Raw genomic sequence first — 18,888 nt, 5'->3', positions numbered from 1 at the left:
ACTAGTGGACCCAGCTCTACTTGAGAACCTCAAGAAGCCCCAGTTGATATTCTGGATCTTGCAGCAGGATGAAGAGTCTGTACAAAGTTGCTTTGCATAGGTTCTGAAATGGCTGCATAAACTGGCTAACAGATAACCAGTCATTTTACAAAATAAGAGTTTGTGTGTGTGTGTGTGTGTGTGCGTGCGTGCGTGCGTGCATGCGTGTGCATGTAGGGTGAAGTCAAGAAAGGTGGTGAAAAGCACTAAGAATAAGATGAATTTGTGCCCTCTCCTGGAAACAATGGAAATTTTGGTTTTAAAAGTAACGTGGATTTAAATAGCCTCTCCAAGTTTAAAATATCTCTGAGCATTTAATTCTTAGTTTTAGTTTCCCTGTGAGTTTGCTAAGAAATGTCTATTACCAGTTCAACAAGGAGGCAATTGTGTAGTGATACTCAATTATACTTTTCCCCAGGATGAATTTATGGATGGATAGATGAGTTTTATACATATTTATGAGAAAAGAAAAGAACCAAACTTAGTGACAAGCAGGCATTTAAAGCTATTATTTAGAAGTGTGCACTTACAGAGACAGTGCTTACAGATAGTCACAGAAGAAAAATCTCCTGTGTGTGCACCAGAAGACACGTGGTGAAAACGTTCTGACAGTTCGAGCTTATTGATCCTCAGCTATGGTTTTTTTGCTCAGGGCTATGAATGATCCTCCAAAAAGATCACCTTCTTTTGAGCGGCAGAGAGATGGTTTTGGTCACTGTTGTGGAGAAGCTCTTAGAACTCTCTCACTGCAGAAGCCACACTGTTGTAGTGCTCTTCCTGCTTAGCCAGCCGGGCCTATCGCCCGCTGCTCCAGGTGTCCCAGGTCTTCCATGGCATAGCCCAAGATCACAATACCTCCTGTCTCACGCCGCAGGCCTCTTCCCTCCTACCCTGAGTCCTCCCTGTCACCACGTGCAAGACACAACAGGACCACTGGGGGCGCACTGGCTTGATAGGGCTTCGAGACCCCAGGCTGCAGGCAGAAAGGAACTGTCCCTGGCTTATGCCTCCTCACTGACTCACCCTGTGTTCTGAGACTCCTACGAGAGGCCAGGTAACAATGCTAAAAGTTAATACCCAGTGAAACCCCCCCCTCCAAAAAAATTTTTTTTTTGAGACAGAGTCTCACTCTGTCACTCAGGTTGGAGTGCAGTGGCATGATCTTGGCTCACTGCAACCTCTGCCTCCCAGGCTCAGATTCTTGTGCCTTGGCGTCCCAAGTACCTGGGATTACAGGTGCCACCACTATGCCCAGATAATTTTTGTATTTTTAGTAGAGACGGAGTTTCACCATGTTGGCCAGGCTGGCCTCCAACTCCTGGCCTCAAGTGATCTGCCCACCTCCCAAAGTGCTGGGATTACAGGTGTGAGCCACAGCACCTAGCCCCAGTGAAGCAAATTTTTAACTACTGAGAGGCAGAGGATAGGCAATAACCCATGGATAAATTATTCCTTTTCTTCCCTCCCAAAGGATTCTTCCAAGAAATGTTTCCATGTGGCCTCTATGGAAACTTCCAGGAGACAGAGCAACCAATAGTGCTTTCTAGGGAAGCAAGGCCAGATCAATAATAAGACATCTTCCTTTGCTTCCCTGCCTTCCTGCCTCATTGGCTGGCCCATTCTCTTCTGCTCCCTTGGGTTTGCACCCCTCTAGTAAAGCTTTAGAATGTACATTTTGCTTCAGACTATAATTTCTAGGAAACCTAGACTCAGACAAAGAATGTTTACTGCAGTAAAATTGTCACAATGCTCATTGTTTTATCACAAAATAAATAAACTATCAGTACAAAGAAAAAGAAGAAAAAAAGACAAAAAAGTGCTTTCAAAACTGGAAGCTAGAATTAAAGCAAACACAGACTCAGTGCAAAGAATAAATTTCACTTCTCTTCTTTCTCTGCTGCTCATTTGCAAGCTGTCGTGTACACAGTATATTTTAAATGTACAATATTGTGAAAAAAATGAGCTCGTTAAGAAATGCTTAAATATGTGGATGCCAATGATTGGTGTACAAAAGAAAAAGTGATATTCAGAAGAGTAGTAGTTGTTTCAGGTATAACTTTAATATATTTTATTATGTAAAATTGTCTAAGTCCATTTGAGATGAACTTTCTGTAACTTGAAGACAGAAGCTCCCTAACTCAGGGGTCCTCACCCGCCAGGCCACACAGCAGGAGGTGAGCAGTGGGCTGGCAGGCAGGGTAGGCTTCATCTGTATTTACAGTCACTCTCTATGGCTCACGTCACCGCCTGAGCTCTGCTTCCTTCAGATGAGCAGTGGCATTAGGTTATCATAGGAGTGCAAACCCTAGTGTGAACTGCGTGTGTGAGGGATCTAGGTTGTGCACTCCTTGTGAGAATCTAATGCCTGATGATCAGTCACTGTCTCCCATCACCCACAGAGGGGAACGTCTAGTTGCAGGAAAACATGCTCAGGGGTTCCACTTATTTTACATTATGGTGAGTTGTATAATTATTTTATTTTATATTACAATGTAATAATAGGAATAAAGTGCACAATAAATGTGATGTGCTTGATCATCCCCAAACCATCCCCCACTCCATCCTGTTCATGGAAAAATTGTCTTCTATGAGACCAGTCCCTGGTGCCAAAAAGGTTAGGACAACTGCCCTAACTGATGTAAGAGTATGGGCAATAAGTGCTTTCAGTGCACTGAGTGATAACAGATTGTTAGGGCAAGGTGTGCGCACAGTTGAACCTAGCCCAGTGCATCCACTGGCAAGGAGGTGGTAGCAGGAAGTAGGCATGTGGTGACTTCAGTAACAGAGAGGACTGCAGGGCTGAACTGAGCCCAGCAGCCTGGCGTCTCCAGGAGCTGAGGGTTAGCATCATGCCTGCTTCGTCTCCCTCTTTGTTTTGGATAAGGCAGGTAGGAAGAATGACAGATTGCCTTCCCCTTTCTAACTATTGTGTGCTCTCCACACCCCACCCAATCCTACTTCAATATTGTCAGCTAAAGCCTCAGAAACACACCCTTGTGTGAGTCCAGCTGTCTGTGGTCGAGACTGTCAAGGAACAGATCTAATTCTGAGACGCCCAGGAAGGTTCGCTCCCAATTGGCGCTTATCCAGACTAGCTCACTTGCTCAATAACCCCAAGGAATAGGGACAGTCATTCAGGGTTGAGGCTTTGTTCATAGGGTTATCAAGACATGCAGATATGAGGCAAAATCACCACACAAGGTAAGAGTACATTTAGAAATTATTGGCTGGGTGCGGTGGTTGATCCCTGTAATCCCAGCACTTTGGGAGGCTGAGGCGGGTGAATCACGAGGTCAGGAGTTTGGGACCAGCCTGGCCAATATGGCGAAACCCTGTCTGTACTAAAAATACAAAAAATGGTCGGGCATCGTGGCACACGCCTGTAGTCCCAGCTACTCCAGAGGCTGAGGCCGAAGAATTGCTGGAACCCAGGAGGCGGAGGCTGCAGTGAACCAAGATTGTGCCATTGCACTCCAGCCTGGGTGACAGAGTGAGACTCTGTCTCAAAACAAAAACAAAAACAAAAACCAAGAAAAAAAAAGAAAAAAAAAGAAATTATCTTGAATAAATAATACTGGCTTTATCACTATACTTATATCTGTGTTTCTACTTGCTCTCAGATTTTGGCTTGGTTATTTCTTACCATCTTGTTAGCTCTTTGATGCCTATAGTTTTGTTTTATTGTTGTTCTCTTTTTCCTTTTTCTTTCTTTCTTTTTTTCTTTTTTTTTTTTTTGGGACGGAGCCTCCCTCTGTCACCCGGGCTGGAGTGCAGTGGTGCAATCTCAGCTCACTGCAACCTCTGCCTCCCGGGTTCAAGCGATTCTCCTGCCTCAGCCTCCCCAGCAGCTGGGATTACAGGTGCCTGTCCCCATGCCAGGTTAATTTTTGTATTTTTCATAGAAATAGGATTTAATCATGTTGACCAGGCTGCTCTCAAACTCCTGACCTCAGGTGATCCACCTGCCTTGGCCTCCCAAAGTGCTGGGATTACAGGAGTGAGCCACAGTGCCTGGCCATTGTTTTTTTTCTGATTTAGCCACACTTTTTGTTATTTTTGGTGGGAGAATGGTCCAAAATATCTTGGTTGTCATACTGTCAGAAATGGAAATCTATTGATTTTTAAATTTCATCATTCTTATTTTTCATTCTTTTTTTTTTTTTTTTTTGGAGATGGAGTTTCGCTCTTGTTACCCAGGCTGGAGTGCAATGGCACGATCTTGGCTCACCGCAACCTCCGCCTCCTGGGTTCAGGCAATTCTCCTGCCTCAGCCTCCTGAGTAGCTGGGATTACAGGCATGTGCCACCATGCCCAGCTAATTTTTTGTATTTTTAGTAGAGACGGGGTTTCACCATGTTGACCGGGATGGTCTCGATCTCTTGACCTCGTGATCCACCCGCCTCGGCCTCCCAAAGTGCTGGGATTACAGGCTTGAGCCGCCGCGCCCGGCCTCTTATTTTTCATTCTTATTTCATTCTTCATTTAATTGTTTTTTTTACTTTTTTCTTTTTCTTTCTTTCTTTCTTTCTTTCTTTTTTTTTTTTGAGACAGAGTTTCACTCTTGTTGCCCAAACTGGGGTGCAATGGCACGATCTCTGCTCACTGCAACCTTCCCCTCCCAGGTTCAAGCAATTCTCCTGCCTCTGCCTCCCGGTAATTGGAATTACAGGCATGTGCCGCAACACCTGGCTAATTTTGTATTTTTAGTGGAGATAGGGTGGTCAGGCTGGTCTCCAACTCCTGACCTCAGGTGATCCACCCACCTCTGCCTCCCAAAGTGCTGGGACTACAGGTGTGAGCCACCATGCCCCCCACCGCTTGTATTTTTAGGGTTGCTTGATATTTCTCTAAAATCGTTAAACATAGTATTTTGTATTTTGTGTATGATGTGTCCAATATCAGAAACACCCATCCTGCCACCACAGGAAAAGTTTTGCCCATGAATGAACCAATGTAGAGAAAAACAAAGCTAAGACAAAGCAAGGCTAACTGCTGATTGAGGTCCCTAGATCCAGCTATTTTTGAAGCTTTCTCAGTTTCACAAACCAATAATACTTAAATACTCTTTTTACTTAAACTATTTTCTGTTTCCATTACTACAACCGAAAGAGTCCTGATTAATACACAGAATAATGTGAATGATTTTATTCTGATTTTATGAAAACAACTTTTACAATTATACATTGTGCTTGGATAAATGCATGTGTAAACATTTGTTTGTGGTGGAGGATGTACACTGAAATGTTAACATTTAAGTTTCTGCGGTGGATGAGTTTTAAGAGATGGAGACATTAATATCTTTTTCTTTGTACACCTGTGCAATGTTTGACATGCAAGTGTTTGTATCTTTTTAATTGTTTAAATCCTACAGAAATTTTAAATGAGTATTGCATATATATATATATATATATATATATATATATATTTTTTTTTTTTTTTTTTTTTTTTTTTTTTTTTGAGACAGAGTTTTGCTCTTGTTACCCAGGCTGGAGTGCAATGGCGCGATCTCGGCTCACCGCAACCTCCGCCTCCTGGGTTCAGGCAATTCTCCTGCCTCAGCCTCCTGAGTAGCTGGGATTACAGGCACGTGCCACCATGCCCAGCTAATTTTTTGTATTTTTAGTAGAGACGGGGTTTCACTATGTTGACCGGGATGGTCTCGATCTCTTGACCTCGTGATCCACCCGCCTTGGCCTCCCAAAGTGCTGGGATTACAGGCTTGAGCCACCGCGCCCGGCAAGTATTGCATATATTTTGTGTTTTTCCAAATGTAAGATTTTATAAAGGGGAGAATGATGTAAGTGACCTGGGGGCAGTGGTGGGGGGGAGCTTATATTTGAAATTAGAAAAAAGTTTTGAACAAAATAATCCTAATTATTAGCTGATGAAAACCCAGAAAAAATTTTCTGAGTAAATTCTTGATTTCAGAAATTAACTATAATTTATATTGCTCTTAATATCTTACCCTTGAAAATAAATGATTAATGCCCTTTGAAATGTCCTTTTTTCTAGCTAACCCAATGTACATATGACATTAATCCAATATACGTAGGAATAAGATACAGGGTTTTTCCTGAATGATTAAAATAAATCCCATTCATGTTAATAAAACAAAGTATTCGTCAGGCTTGGTGGCTCACATCTGTAATCCCAGCACTTTGGGAGGCTAAGGTGGGCAGATCACCTGAGGTCAGGAGTTCAAGACCAGCCTGGCCAACATGGTGAAACCCCATCTCTACTAAAAATACAAAATTAGCTGGGCAGGGTGGTGGGTGCTTTTAATTCCAGCTACTCAGGAGGCTGAGGCAGGAGAATCACTTGAACCCAGGAGGCGGAGGTTGCAGTGAGCCGAGGTCATGCCATTGCACTCCGGCTTAGGGAAAAAGAGTGAAACTCCATCTCAAAAAAAGAAAAAAGAAAACAAAGTATTGCATTATTTCATATTGACCTGGAAATTTCTCTTTATCAAATTCTAATTCTGAGTAAAACAAGAAAAGTTCTTATCATAATCTGTTTTGCAGTATATTTTAAATGATTACTTATTACAACATTGGACACTTTTTCCCCAGAGACAACTTTTATTTCTTGATTATGAATGTAACCAAGTGTCTCAACTGCCTAAATGATGAAAATCTCTCATAATTTTATGAAAACACAATTTAGATACATGGGTATATAATATTTACATTAGCATTATTTAGCAAGATGGGCTTTTTCCCCTGCTGGAGGCTGGGGAATGAGATCAAGGGGAACACTGGTAACAGAGTGCAGGGGAAAACAAACACCGCCAACTCTTGCCTTGGAGTGGCATTTCACAGTCTTAACCTCACAGTATATTCCAAACCCATAAAAGGTCATTTGCCTCCTCTCACAAGTTTTTAATTCACTTGAGAGATGGGTTTATACAAAGATAAGGCCCCTGTGAATTCGTAGCCTGGCTTTGGAAAAAAGACACAGTAACTAAGGTGTTAGATAAACAGACAATAACTGTTTATTTACAAGTCTCATAACCATGATTAATTGTATTGATCATTTCTTCATAGCACGTAATAGCTGCCTTGAAGTTCCTTTTAACAGAAAAAGGATCAGTTTCAACATAATTAAAAGTTGGAAATTATTTCCTTGAAGTTGGGTATATCAGATTGTTAGATTGTTTGTTTTTGCAAATCCATGTTTATAGGTAGAAATGGTCATGTCTTTCTGTAATTTATAGAAAAAGGGTATTTTGGAGACCATCCTGGTCAACATGGTGAAACCCCGCCTCTACTAAAAATAGAAAACATTAGCTGGGCGTGGTGGCGCGTGCCTGTAATCCCAGCTACTCAGGAGGCTGAGGCAGGAGAATTGCCTGAACCCAGGAGGCGGAGGTTGCGGTGAGCCGAGATCGCGCCATTGCACTCCAGCCTGGGTAATCAGAGCGAAACTCCGTCTCAAAAAAAAAAAAAAAGAAAAGAAAAAAAAAAAAGAAAAAGGGTATTTTGGCAGAATAGCATTTTTAATGTACCATGTATTAAATTATCCATTAAAATATTCAAAATGAAAATTTTGACAAATGATAGTGAAAGAAGTAAACAACACACCCTGAAAAGGCACAGTAGCATGTAAATAATTTTTATCTTGTAACATCCATCCCATAAGAGAGCATAATTGATTTTATTGATTTATAGTACAGTCAACGTTCTTGTAATGTAAAATTTAGCAGGTAGCTTAGACATTAAATTTTAAACTCAGAATCATCATCAATCTTTTATTTAGATCTGATAAGCTCCTGGGGTTGCTCCAACAGTGGAATCTTAATATGGTTCTCCCACATAGAATGATTCACCTTCAGAATATTAAGTCCTCTTTTCTAACCACATAAACTAATGTATTACTTATTGTAATGGAAATAACATACAACTACTTTTTTTTCCACTTTGCATTGCAATAAGGATTACATTGCTTTGACTAACAGCTTATACTTTTTTTCTCGGCTGTATTAACTCCAGCCAAGTCCTTAATTTTCATGAATAGAACTGAAAATGCTGTTCTTTTAATCCTCTGAGTTGAATTCTGGGTCATGCAAAGATTAAGCGAAGTGACTCCAAACCTAAAATCCTATAATTACAGAATGTCTGTTTAGATTGGTGCTTGGTCTTCTTTTTCCCTCTTCTAGATTGGGAAGAGAGCTTTCTGAACTGCACATTAGGAAGGCCTTGGCTTGTTTGTCTGTGGTAAAGCAAACAGCTTCGAAGAGGCCATCTATTTAGCTACCATTTGTTTTGTTTAATCTGAGATTAGGCCTAGGTTTACAAAAGAAATCCACTAAATTTAGAGTAAACAGAATTCTTTAAGACAGCATTGCTTGATGGTACTTTCTTCTTACAGCCTCTTCTGAGTGGTTTGTGATTAAGGGATAAAAAAGTGACTATTTTAAGCTCTGAAAAATGTGAGGACATAGTTTTGGAGGAAATAAGGGGTAAATTGATCAAATAACTTACTAGGAAACTTCTAAATGGTAGCCTATGTTCTTTAAATGCTTTTTAAAGAAATTTGTAATAATTCCTCTAAAGATCTACTGGCTGTTTTTAACCACTCACTGTCACCTACAGGAAGACCATGTGACTCGTTACTATAATGGCCTGCGTTAAAAATAAAAATAAAAAAACAGAGAAGACTTACAACTATAATCTCATTTCTAATTAGACTATGGTGAAAAAGAAACTAGTCATAACTGAAACTAGGGGCCAGGAGGGCTGCTTGCCTGTCCTGGGCAACCTGTAGTTGGCAAAACTAAATCTACATGTAGAGACCATTTTTTTACGGCGAGTTTGAGGTAAATTGCATAAAGTCTCCAAGGGATCTAATACAGGACATTTCCTAGATTCTGAATTTGACACTTTAAGGAAGACTGCGATAGGTAATGTGACCTTCCACCTTAGAGATAGTATTATTCATTAATGAAGGGTATTCATTTAGTTTTGTTTTTATAACTCCAATAAACTTAAGAAATGTCTTGGTGGTCCTTGAAAGTGGAAAAACATATTTATGATGCCATATTTTTCTACCTGCTACTTTGTCTGCTTGGAGGGCCTGCCTGGAGCAGGCTGGTAAGTTGAAAGGAGTAAGGACTTGGGGCCAGGCAGCCAGACAGACGTGCGTTCATATTTCAGCATTCACATTCACGAATTCAGTAGTTCATTAGTTCAGTCATTGGCTGGATGAGTGGGAGCATGAAACTTATGCTCTCTGTTTCCCCAGATGTGAAGTGGAATCAATAATAATTATATTGAGGGGATGTGAAGATAATGCAGTAACATATGCAGAGTGCCTAGTTCATAGCAGATGCTTCAAAATGATGCTTTTCTTCCTGTTTCCCTTACGTCTGCCTGGTAAATCATCCATCCTTCAGATGGACTCAATGACTCTCTTACTGTCCAGCTCTCAAGTCCCTTCTCTTGTGAAGTGGAAAAGTTGAATTACAGTTGAGATATTATTCCAAGGTGTTCTTTGGAACACAAAGACTTCTCCAAAAGACACAGAACAAATTGCCTCCAAACAGCCAAGATTCCAGCAGAAGCTGGAGTAGCAGACTACTTGGATCTTCGAAGTACGTGGTCCTGAGTCACTTAAGGAAGATCTTTTCTTCTCTTTTGTGCAATACTATCATGTGGGCTGCAAAGTGAAGTAAGAGCTTCCGCCTTGGGCATTGACTTCCCAACCCTAATAATATCTTCACTGGCTAAACTTTCCAGTTGATTTGTCTTTTGGATATAATTTTCCTTCTTTTTTTTTTTTTTTTGAGATGGAGTTTCGCTCTTGTTACCCAGGCTGGAGTGCAATGGCACGATCTCGGCTCACCGCAACCTCCGTCTCCTGGGTTCAGGCAATTCTCCTGCCTCAGCCTCCTGAGTAGCTGGGATTACAGGCACGCGCCACCATGCCCAGCTAATTTTTTGTATTTTTAGTAGAGACAGGGTTTCACCATGTTGACCAGGATGGTCTCGATCTCTTGACCTCGTGATCCACCCGCCTCGGCCTCCCAAAGTGCTGGGATTACAGGCTTGAGCCACTAATTTTCCTTCTGTTTGCCTGATTGAGAAATCTGCTACAGAACATGACCAGTTAGCACTCCCACCAACCCCAGTGCTACACTGACTGTCTTTCGATGGACTTTCCTCCTTGCCACCTCTCTGAGGTCCCAGACCTTCAGAGTGACCCTCACAGCTCTGCCCAAGTTTCTGTCATACTTCTATCAAGAGAGACAGCTAAATCAATAGTTTTAATGTGCTTTGCTGCCAGAATTCGATCATCTGTCACACTTCCTGCCCATTACACCCAATCATTGTTGTTAAAATGTTTTTAGCTTTGTTTGCAGAATTGTTCTAACTGGTTGACTGATCCATCGCTGAGAGCTACACTTTGATGTATAACTTTAGCAATATTATACTATACTTTTTCACAATTCAGAGCAATACTATTTTATGCTTGCGGTTAATCTAATTGCATAAATCTTTTGCAACTATTCTCTATTCTTTTTCTTGTAATTTCTACTTGGGAAGATTTTTACTGATAATCGTCCTATCTTGAGTCATCCCACAAACCAATCTGTCTCACCAATCAATGCTTCTAACCTACAGACTAAGCATAACTTCCTCTAAATGAGTAAGATGCTATGACTCTATAAAGTCTTTGATATTCATGTCTAAATTTAATCACTTGTAGATTTTTCATAAAAATCCATCTTTCCCTTCTACACTTGGGAGTATTTATAAGTTGTTTATCTTAAACATTTCCAGGCCGGGCGCGGTGGCTCAAGCCTGTAATCCCAGCACTTTGGGAGGCCGAGGTGGATGGTTCATGAGGTCAAGAGATCGAGACCATCCTGGTCAACATGGTGAAACCCCGTCTCTACTAAAAATACAAAAAAATCAGCTGGGCCTGGTGGCATGTGCCTGTAATCCCAGCTACTCAGGAGGCTGAGGCAGGAGAATTGCTTGAACCCAGGAGGCGGAGGTTGCGGTGAGCCGAGATCGCGCCATTGCACTCCAGCCTGGGTAACAAGAGCGAAACTCCGTCTTAAAAAAAAAAAAAAAAATTTCCTCTATCATGCTTCTCACATTAAATAAAGCAACCCCTTTGAATCAATTTTCTGTCATGTCTATGATGTTATTTCATGGTATGGGTCAGGGGTCTACAAACTTTCTGTTAAGACCTAGACAGTAAATGTTTTAAGCTTTTCAGGCCATACAATCTGGTACAACTATTCAATTCTGCCATTGTAGCACTGAAGCAGCCATAGACAATACATAAATGAGTGAGCATGGCTGTGAGCCAATATAACTTCATTTATGAATGCTGAAATTTGAATGTCATGTAATTTTCATGTGTCATAAAGTATTGCTCTTCTTTTTTTAAAAACCATTTAAAAATGTAAAAACTATTCTTAAGCTTGTGGGCTGTACAAAAGCAGGCAGAGGGACAGATTTGCCTGGCAGCCATAGTTTTCTGACTACAGTATAGTTTATGGCCAGGAGCAGATTCAGGTTTTGTGGGGACTGAACTCTTTACAATTGGGGGGCCCTCTTTAAGAAATGGAATACAAAATTACAAATATAAAATTTGGTACAGTGCCTTGGGAGAGAGACCCATGCAAATGAGAGGCCCTGAAAATTAAGCCTCTTTGGCATCCTGGTCAATCTACTTCTAGTAACACTTGGACAATTTTGCTGCAAGGATTTCCTGACCTGTCTGATCATTGGAGTCAAGAAGAGAGCTTTTCTAACTATAGGTTCCAAAGCCCCAACAGGCTGCCTGAATTAGAATCTCTGAGGATAGAGCCTGGCAATCAGCTGTCTTATAAAACTCCCTAGGTAATTGTACTGTGCACTCAGGCTTGGCAACCACTATTTTAGTAACCATTTTATAACATCAAACAAATTCACTTGAACTGGTATCACAAACACACTTGTTGGCCTTAATTGTGTTGCTTACCCAGAAATAGGTTTTAACTATTATTGGCCCATAGCCCAAATGTTTACTTATCAAGAACACGCTATTGTTCAATGACCTCAACAGAGAATATATAGATACTTTATGCTAGGCCATTTATGCTCTTTTTTTTTTTAGTGAGAGTCAATTCATATTTAATAAATTGACTCTTCACCATTTGGACTCAGTTTGATAATGTGTCAAATTTTATTTTTAAAACTATTGGTAATTTTTAAAAATCTTAACTCCTCTTTGAGTTGGCATACAATTCAGACAATCTATAACGTAAATAAATGGCTGTTGAAGAACATCTGACCCTTATGTTAATCACAGTTGGGAGATTCGAGTTTATAAACCTAGCTATAAAGGTAGCAGTTGAGTAGTTAAGTCACTTGTTATTGCCCAATTAATCATCAAATGTATAGAAGATTCTTTTCATATCCCTGTGAGTATTATGAAACCTTTGCAGTGTTCAAATTTAATATTATTGCCACCATACTGAGATATCATCCTGGTCAAAATGGAGTAGCTCTGTCTGTAGAGTAGGTAGAATCTATTTTTGGCAAGATGCGAAACAATGTTACTTTTAGTAAACAATCGCCTTGTCCTTGCCAGCAATAAATCTCTAGTGTCAACTGAAAATGTCACTTTAAGGGTTGAGAAAAACCTGTCCCAACTTTTTCAAATTACCTTTATTAATAAGGACTTGAGAATTTCATATCCTAGAAAACGTGTAAGTATCAATTCTTCTAATTTTGTTCACTCTTGAAAGGCAAAAGCACAAACAGGAAAGTAAAGCATACTTCCTGATGCATTGGTTTTAGCTGTTACTGGGGCAGTATTGGCATAAATAGAAAATGAAGCTGCTCTTTCTCTTGTTCGGAGGTTTCATTTTTAGAAGCTAGGACAATATTATATCAAACTTGTTTCCTCCAACAAGGACTCCCACATCTAGCATTTATTTATTTGTTCATTCATTAATTCATGCAAATAGTAAATGATTGCCTATAATATGCCACATACTGTGCTGGGTGTTGAGGATCTAACTCTGCAGCCTGACAACTTAGGTTCTAATGAGGAGAGAGAAAAATAAGCAAGTGAATTTCATGTGATGGTATATGGTGTGTAGAAAGTAAAGCAGGATGAAGCCAGGTGAATGTATGTGTATGTGGGCATGAAAGGGGAGGGGCAACTGCAGCTACTTTTTTCTTCTGTTTTTTAGAGATGGGGGATCTCACTATATCCCCAGACTGGTCTCAAATTCAATTCTTGGGCTCAAGGGATCCTGTAGTAGCTGGGACTACAGGCAGGAGCCTCCTTTAGATAAGTGGTCAAAGGTGGTGGTGACATTTGATTTGAGATCCAAATGATGGAAAGGAGCCAGGCATTCATATGAAATGGGAGAGTTCTCTGATCCCCCTTGCAGGATGTGCAGCAGGGGTATGGCTCACCTGTTTGGTCACTGCCACTGCTCAAACCCCTGATGGGAGTAGGACCATGCAGACGGGCAGGTACAGGAGCCAGGGCAAGTGCTTTGGGCTCCAGCCCTGTGGTAGTGTCTAGGGGTGAGTGCCTGTGCTCCCAGTGTTACAATGGTCTTTTAGCCTTACTGTCCATGGACAGCTTAAGTGTTAACCAGCTCAATGGACCCTCTGATTTTTTGCAAGGGCAGAGGGCCAGGGTGACAGCTTTCTATGTCCTGAGTTCTTGCCCAGCATCCAGGAAGAATGCAGTCACACATGGGCTTGAAGGATGAATGTGGGGTTTTGCTGAGTGGTAGAGGTGGCTCTCAGTGGGATGGATGGGGATCTGGAAAGCGGATGGAGTGGGCAGATGATCTTCCCCTGGAGTTTGGCCGTCCAGCAGCCGAACTCCTCTCTGACCTCCCAGCTGAACTCTCGGCATTCAGATGTCCCTCCTCTTTTACTCTGCCATGCCATCCGTCTGCTTGTTTCCTTGTCTCCTTGTTGGCTTGCCTGCTTCTGGAGCCTGAGGTTTGGGGTTTATATGGATACAGGATTGGACGGCGTGGTGGGCCTAAAGGTAACTTTTGGGGCACAAAACCAGAAATGACTGTTCCTACTTAGGGCCAAGAGTCTCCAGGCTTGGGGATGGGGCCTTTGCTGGGGAACTACCCTATTCTACCCCGTATTTCCCTGTCTCCTGTCCATATTATATAGATCTTAGGGAAGAGCTATCTGGAGCTGTGCTGTCTAGCACAGGGGTGACTGAAGCTCTTGAAATGTGGCTAGTGTCAAATGCTGAAGTGATATTTTTGATATAGTTGCTGAGAGAAAACATATTAAAATTAATTCATCCGATTGTTTTTACTCCTTAATGTGGCTTTGGAAAATTAAAGAAATACATACATGGTTTACATTATATTTCTATTGTACATCACTGATGTAGACAGAAAATCTTAATCCGGTTCCTGCACACAGGTCCCTAGGATCCTCATGGATTGGGTGTGTTATGAGTTTGAGCTAGGCTGGGCACAGTGATTCTTGCCTGTAATCCCAGCACTTTGGGAGGCCAAGGTGGGAGGATTGCTTGAGACCAGGAGTTCAAGACCAGCCTGGGCAACAAAGTGAGATCCCCGTCTCTACAAAAATTAAAGAGCTTAAGCTAATAAAAACACTAGCTACAATGTACTGAACAGTTACGGTGTGCCCGATGAGTGCAAAATTGCTTTACATCCATTCATTGTATCCTCATGCTGTTCCTGGAAAGTGGTCCCACTCCAGACCCCTAGAGAGTGTTCTTGGATCTCTTACAGGAAAGAATTCAGGTCAAGTTCATACAGTAAAGTGAAAGCAAGTTTATTAAGAAAGTAGAGGAATAAAGGAGTGGCTACTCCCTAGGCAGAGCAGCCCTAAGGGCTGCTGGTTACCCATTTTTATGGTTATTTCTTGATGATAGCTAAACAAGGGGTGGATTATTCATGCTTCCCCTTTTTAGACCATATAGGGCAACTTCCTGACGTTGCCATGGCATTTGTAAGCTATCATGGCACTGATGGGAGTGTATCAGTGAGGATGACCAGAGGTCACTCTCATTGCCACGTTTGTTTTGGTGGTTTTTAGCTGGCTTCTTTACTGCAGCCTGTTTTATCAGCAAGGTGTTTATGACCTCTGTCTTGTGCTGACCTCCTATCACATCCTGTGACTCAGAATGTCTAACCTGCTGGGAATGCAGCTCGTAGGTCTCAGCCTTATTTTCCCCAGCCTCGTTTATTCAAGATGGAGTTGCTCTGGTTCAAACGCCTCTGACAATACCACTATGAAGTAAGAAATACTTCCCGCCCTATTTTACAGATGAGGAAATGGAGGCCGAGGGGCCGAGTAGTTTGCCTAAGGTGACAGGCCGCTGAAATAATGCTGCGAGAAGTCAAAACCAGTCCAGATCCTCCCATGCGAGACACAAGAAGCCACCGGAGGAAGGGGGAGGCGGGAGCTTAGAGCACCTTGGCGTCCCCAGCGCCGCGTGTACCGCGCTCTCCTCTGCGCCGCCGGAGGCCTTGAGTTCGTGTCCCCCCGGCCCCTGCCAGGCCGACCTCCCCGCGCTCTTTCCGAGACCCAAGCCGACCCCCAGGACGACCCCGCAGCCCGGGCCCAGCTGTATCGGATCCAACCTGCCCGCGACCGAGGAGCTCAGGGCTACCCCAGGTGATGCTGCCTAGCCCCACCGGCGCCCCGGCCCCTGCCGCGCCTCCCGCCCCTGGAAAGCACCACATCCCGCAGGCTGCATGTCTGAGTCTGTGTGTGTGTGTCCACCAGAGTGTCAGAATCCCTCATCCCCAGCTTGGAGGGCCCGCTTTTTCCTCCCCTCGAGGTTGCCTGCCTGGGCAGTCATCCAACTCTGTGTCCACCGCGGAGACAGTGGGGACAGTATGCCAAGACCCACCAACCAGGCTGGACCCTAAGATGCCCTGAACACGTGGGCAGCTATTCCAGATACACCCTCCCATTTTTCAGGACGGCACTCGTTTCGGTTAGAGATTTCTTAGAGGAGGTTGTGAACAGTCATCAGCGCTTTTAGGGGGAGCCTAGTGACACTGCCAATTGGCAGATGTCTGTCAAAACCACTTGCGGGACTGGACAGTGATGACCAGGAGAAAAGGTTTATTTTTTATAAAAGGTCGTCTGGTATTCATATGACAAGCCCCATTTTGTTATGCCCACCCAAGAACAAGGGAAGAGCCTCATCTTCATCGTGCTTGAGTCTGACTCAGTGTAGCTGTGACTCATCCTTTTTAGGACAGCTTCCCTGCTACAATAGCACAAATAATGGTCCGGGAACTAAAACGACTTTGTCAAACAGTTGGATGGAGAGAAGGTGGTAGAGTCGCCACCCGATGCCAAGAAACCCCCCCCCCACCCCCGTTTTTCCTTTAAGTTGTTCTCCTGAAGTTCATTGTAGCCAGGTTTCATGGTGAGGCACCATAATTTATACCACTTACCCTGGATCCCCTTACGTGTTTATGTGACAAATTGGCACCCATATATTAACAAGCTTTAAATTTGGCAAGACATAGGTAACACCAGAATTGAAAGTGAGGGGCTTCTGGCAGGATTTCACATCTGCCAGCTTTTATATTTGACGCTTTCTCTAGGAGCTTGGCAAAAAGCAAACACCAAATCAAAAGGTAAAAAAATCAAATCAAAACAACAACAAAAAAAAATCAAACCAAAATAAAGATAACAATAGGAGAGAACTGGGACACGATCTTCTTATAGTTGGCTTATTACATGTGTATCTGTAGAATTATTTATTTACTTAAACCCATTTCCTTTTGTACTTTATGACATTTCTGTGTAACTGAAATAGAATCTGAGAGACCTCTAAACTGATATTTATAGATCCTACCCTCAAAACAGATTGATAGTGAGGTAGGGATGAACTAGTATAGTCAACCACTGAATTAGTAAGAGCTGGAGTAAAAACCAGGCCATTAGCTTCACTCAGGTCATCTTGAGGTAGTAAAGTAGCTCTCTTTCATTTCTACCCATCTTTCAGTTTTCCACACGTATTTTTACAATTATAAAGGATTAATATAGGAAGAATGGAAATTATGGGAGCAGGCAGGATGTGAAAACTGTCTTATTAATCCAATGGCTTAAAATGTATTTATAAATTGCAAAGTTAATCGGATTCCTTAAATCTATTTATTTTAGGAATCTTTTCAGCTCTTAAGAAAAAAGTTTTTGGAGGTCAGAAACTGATAGTGGACTTCTGAAAAAGAGAAGAGAGAAAGAAATTATAAGTAATTCAAAAGTCTTGTCTCTATGTGGAATTTCCTTTTCTTTCAAGCTGCAGTGTTTGGGTGTTTATTTGCTAATATTCCTCTGTTTCTCTCTCCCTTTTTTCTTTTTTTAATTCCCATTAAGTGGAGGTTACACCTTTTGTAATTGCCCCACAGTTCTTGTATAGTCTCTTCTGATTTTTTTCCTAGTCTTTTTTTTCTGTTTTTCAGTTTTAGAAGTTTCTAGTGACATAGCTGGCTTTTTCACTGCGACCTGTTTTATCAGCAAGGTCTTTATGACCTGCATCTTGTGTTGTACAGGAAAAAAAAGAACTTGGTACTGGTTCCTGCAGAAATTTCTGTTTGTGGGTTCTGGCTCTGCTAAGCTGTGATTCTCTGTATCTACCTGTTTGTCTCTCCAGTTTTGGGGGCAGCAGTTTGCTCTGTGACTCTGTGTCTCTGACGAACCCAGGAAGAGTTGTTGATTTTTCAGTTCAGCTTTTTACTTGGTAGGATGGAATGACAACTTCCAAGCTCTTTACATCCCATACTGGAAACTCTAAGTTCTCAGTCAATATTCTCTCATTACAGGAAATGGGAACCTTCTGATAAACTTAAGGTGGGAAAAAAAGAACAAAAAAATAAAGAAATAATTTCTTGAAAGTTTATGGGGTAGCCCAGAGAATTACCTGAAGACCTATTCAGGCAATCATAGAAAATAAAGAATTGAGAGAAACTCAGAGTTTGCAGGCCTACCTTGGATTGCAGTCCCACGAAGCTTCAGTAGGTGAGATTATTCCTCAAAGGAAATTCAGGGTACTGTTAGCAGCAGCAGAAGGATGCATTACAGGGATAAACACCTTTGTCCAGGGAAAGAGGAAACCAAGCAGCTGCTGAGATCCTGACTCACCCTGGCTATTCCCCACTGAGATGGAGGACCACAATTAATTTTTTAGATCAAAGACTTACAGGATTCTCACCCAATGTTAGAATTCTGAATATTCTTTATATTTAGTGAATTTTCGAATATTGGGGGTTAAATTTTTATATGAACATTATATAAATCACATTGATACATAAGAATACCACTTACTGTTCATAGGATTTATTTTTATTTTTTAATTTTTTTGTAAAGACAGGGTCTTATTATGTTGCCCCGGCTGGTGTCAAACTCCTAGCCTCAAGTGTCCCTCCTGCCTCGACCTCCCAAAGTGCTGGGATTACAGGCATGAGCTACCGAACCGAGCCTGGATTTATTTTAGATTTCTTCACTTGACATATATTCTAAGTATCCGTAGTGTATCTCCCTTTACTCATTTTAAGTAAACACTATGGGAAAAAGCTCCTAGGTAATCATTTTCATAGTGTTTATTTTTTTTGCTTTGAAATAGAATCAAATTTTCTAAAGACGCTGCCTGATCCAGAATCTGCTTTGTTTTGCCAAGAAAAATTAAAGATAAAAAATTTGAGGCCGAGCAGACTACTTGCCAATGATTTATCTGGGGAATAAAGAGCATTCCTGATCACCATCCGTTTCTGCTTACCTGATATATCAATTTGAGGTCAGTTGCAGACCACAGAATTTACTCAAGCTAGTTGGTGCTGAAGGGGATTTATTATTAGGCATTGGTTGGCTT

At 41.7% G+C, this 18,888-nt stretch overlaps 1 long non-coding RNA gene across 1 annotated transcript in view; it reads left to right on the top strand.

The window, feature by feature from the left end:
- Positions 1-18,888, top strand: part of LOC104651835 (uncharacterized) — a 115,912-nt gene that overhangs the window by 74,157 nt on the left and 22,867 nt on the right. Inside the window, exon 5 of the long non-coding RNA XR_745275.3 lies at positions 15,324-15,674. This is a non-coding gene — a long non-coding RNA (uncharacterized LOC104651835). The remainder of the gene's footprint in view (positions 1-15,323; positions 15,675-18,888) is intronic.

The sequence above is a fragment of the Saimiri boliviensis genome, chromosome 9, assembly GCF_048565385.1.
Source record: "Saimiri boliviensis isolate mSaiBol1 chromosome 9, mSaiBol1.pri, whole genome shotgun sequence".
NCBI classification, from domain to species: domain Eukaryota; kingdom Metazoa; phylum Chordata; class Mammalia; order Primates; family Cebidae; genus Saimiri; species Saimiri boliviensis.
Note: the sequence above shows the minus strand (reverse complement) of the source record. Positions and strands in the feature narration are given on the sequence as shown.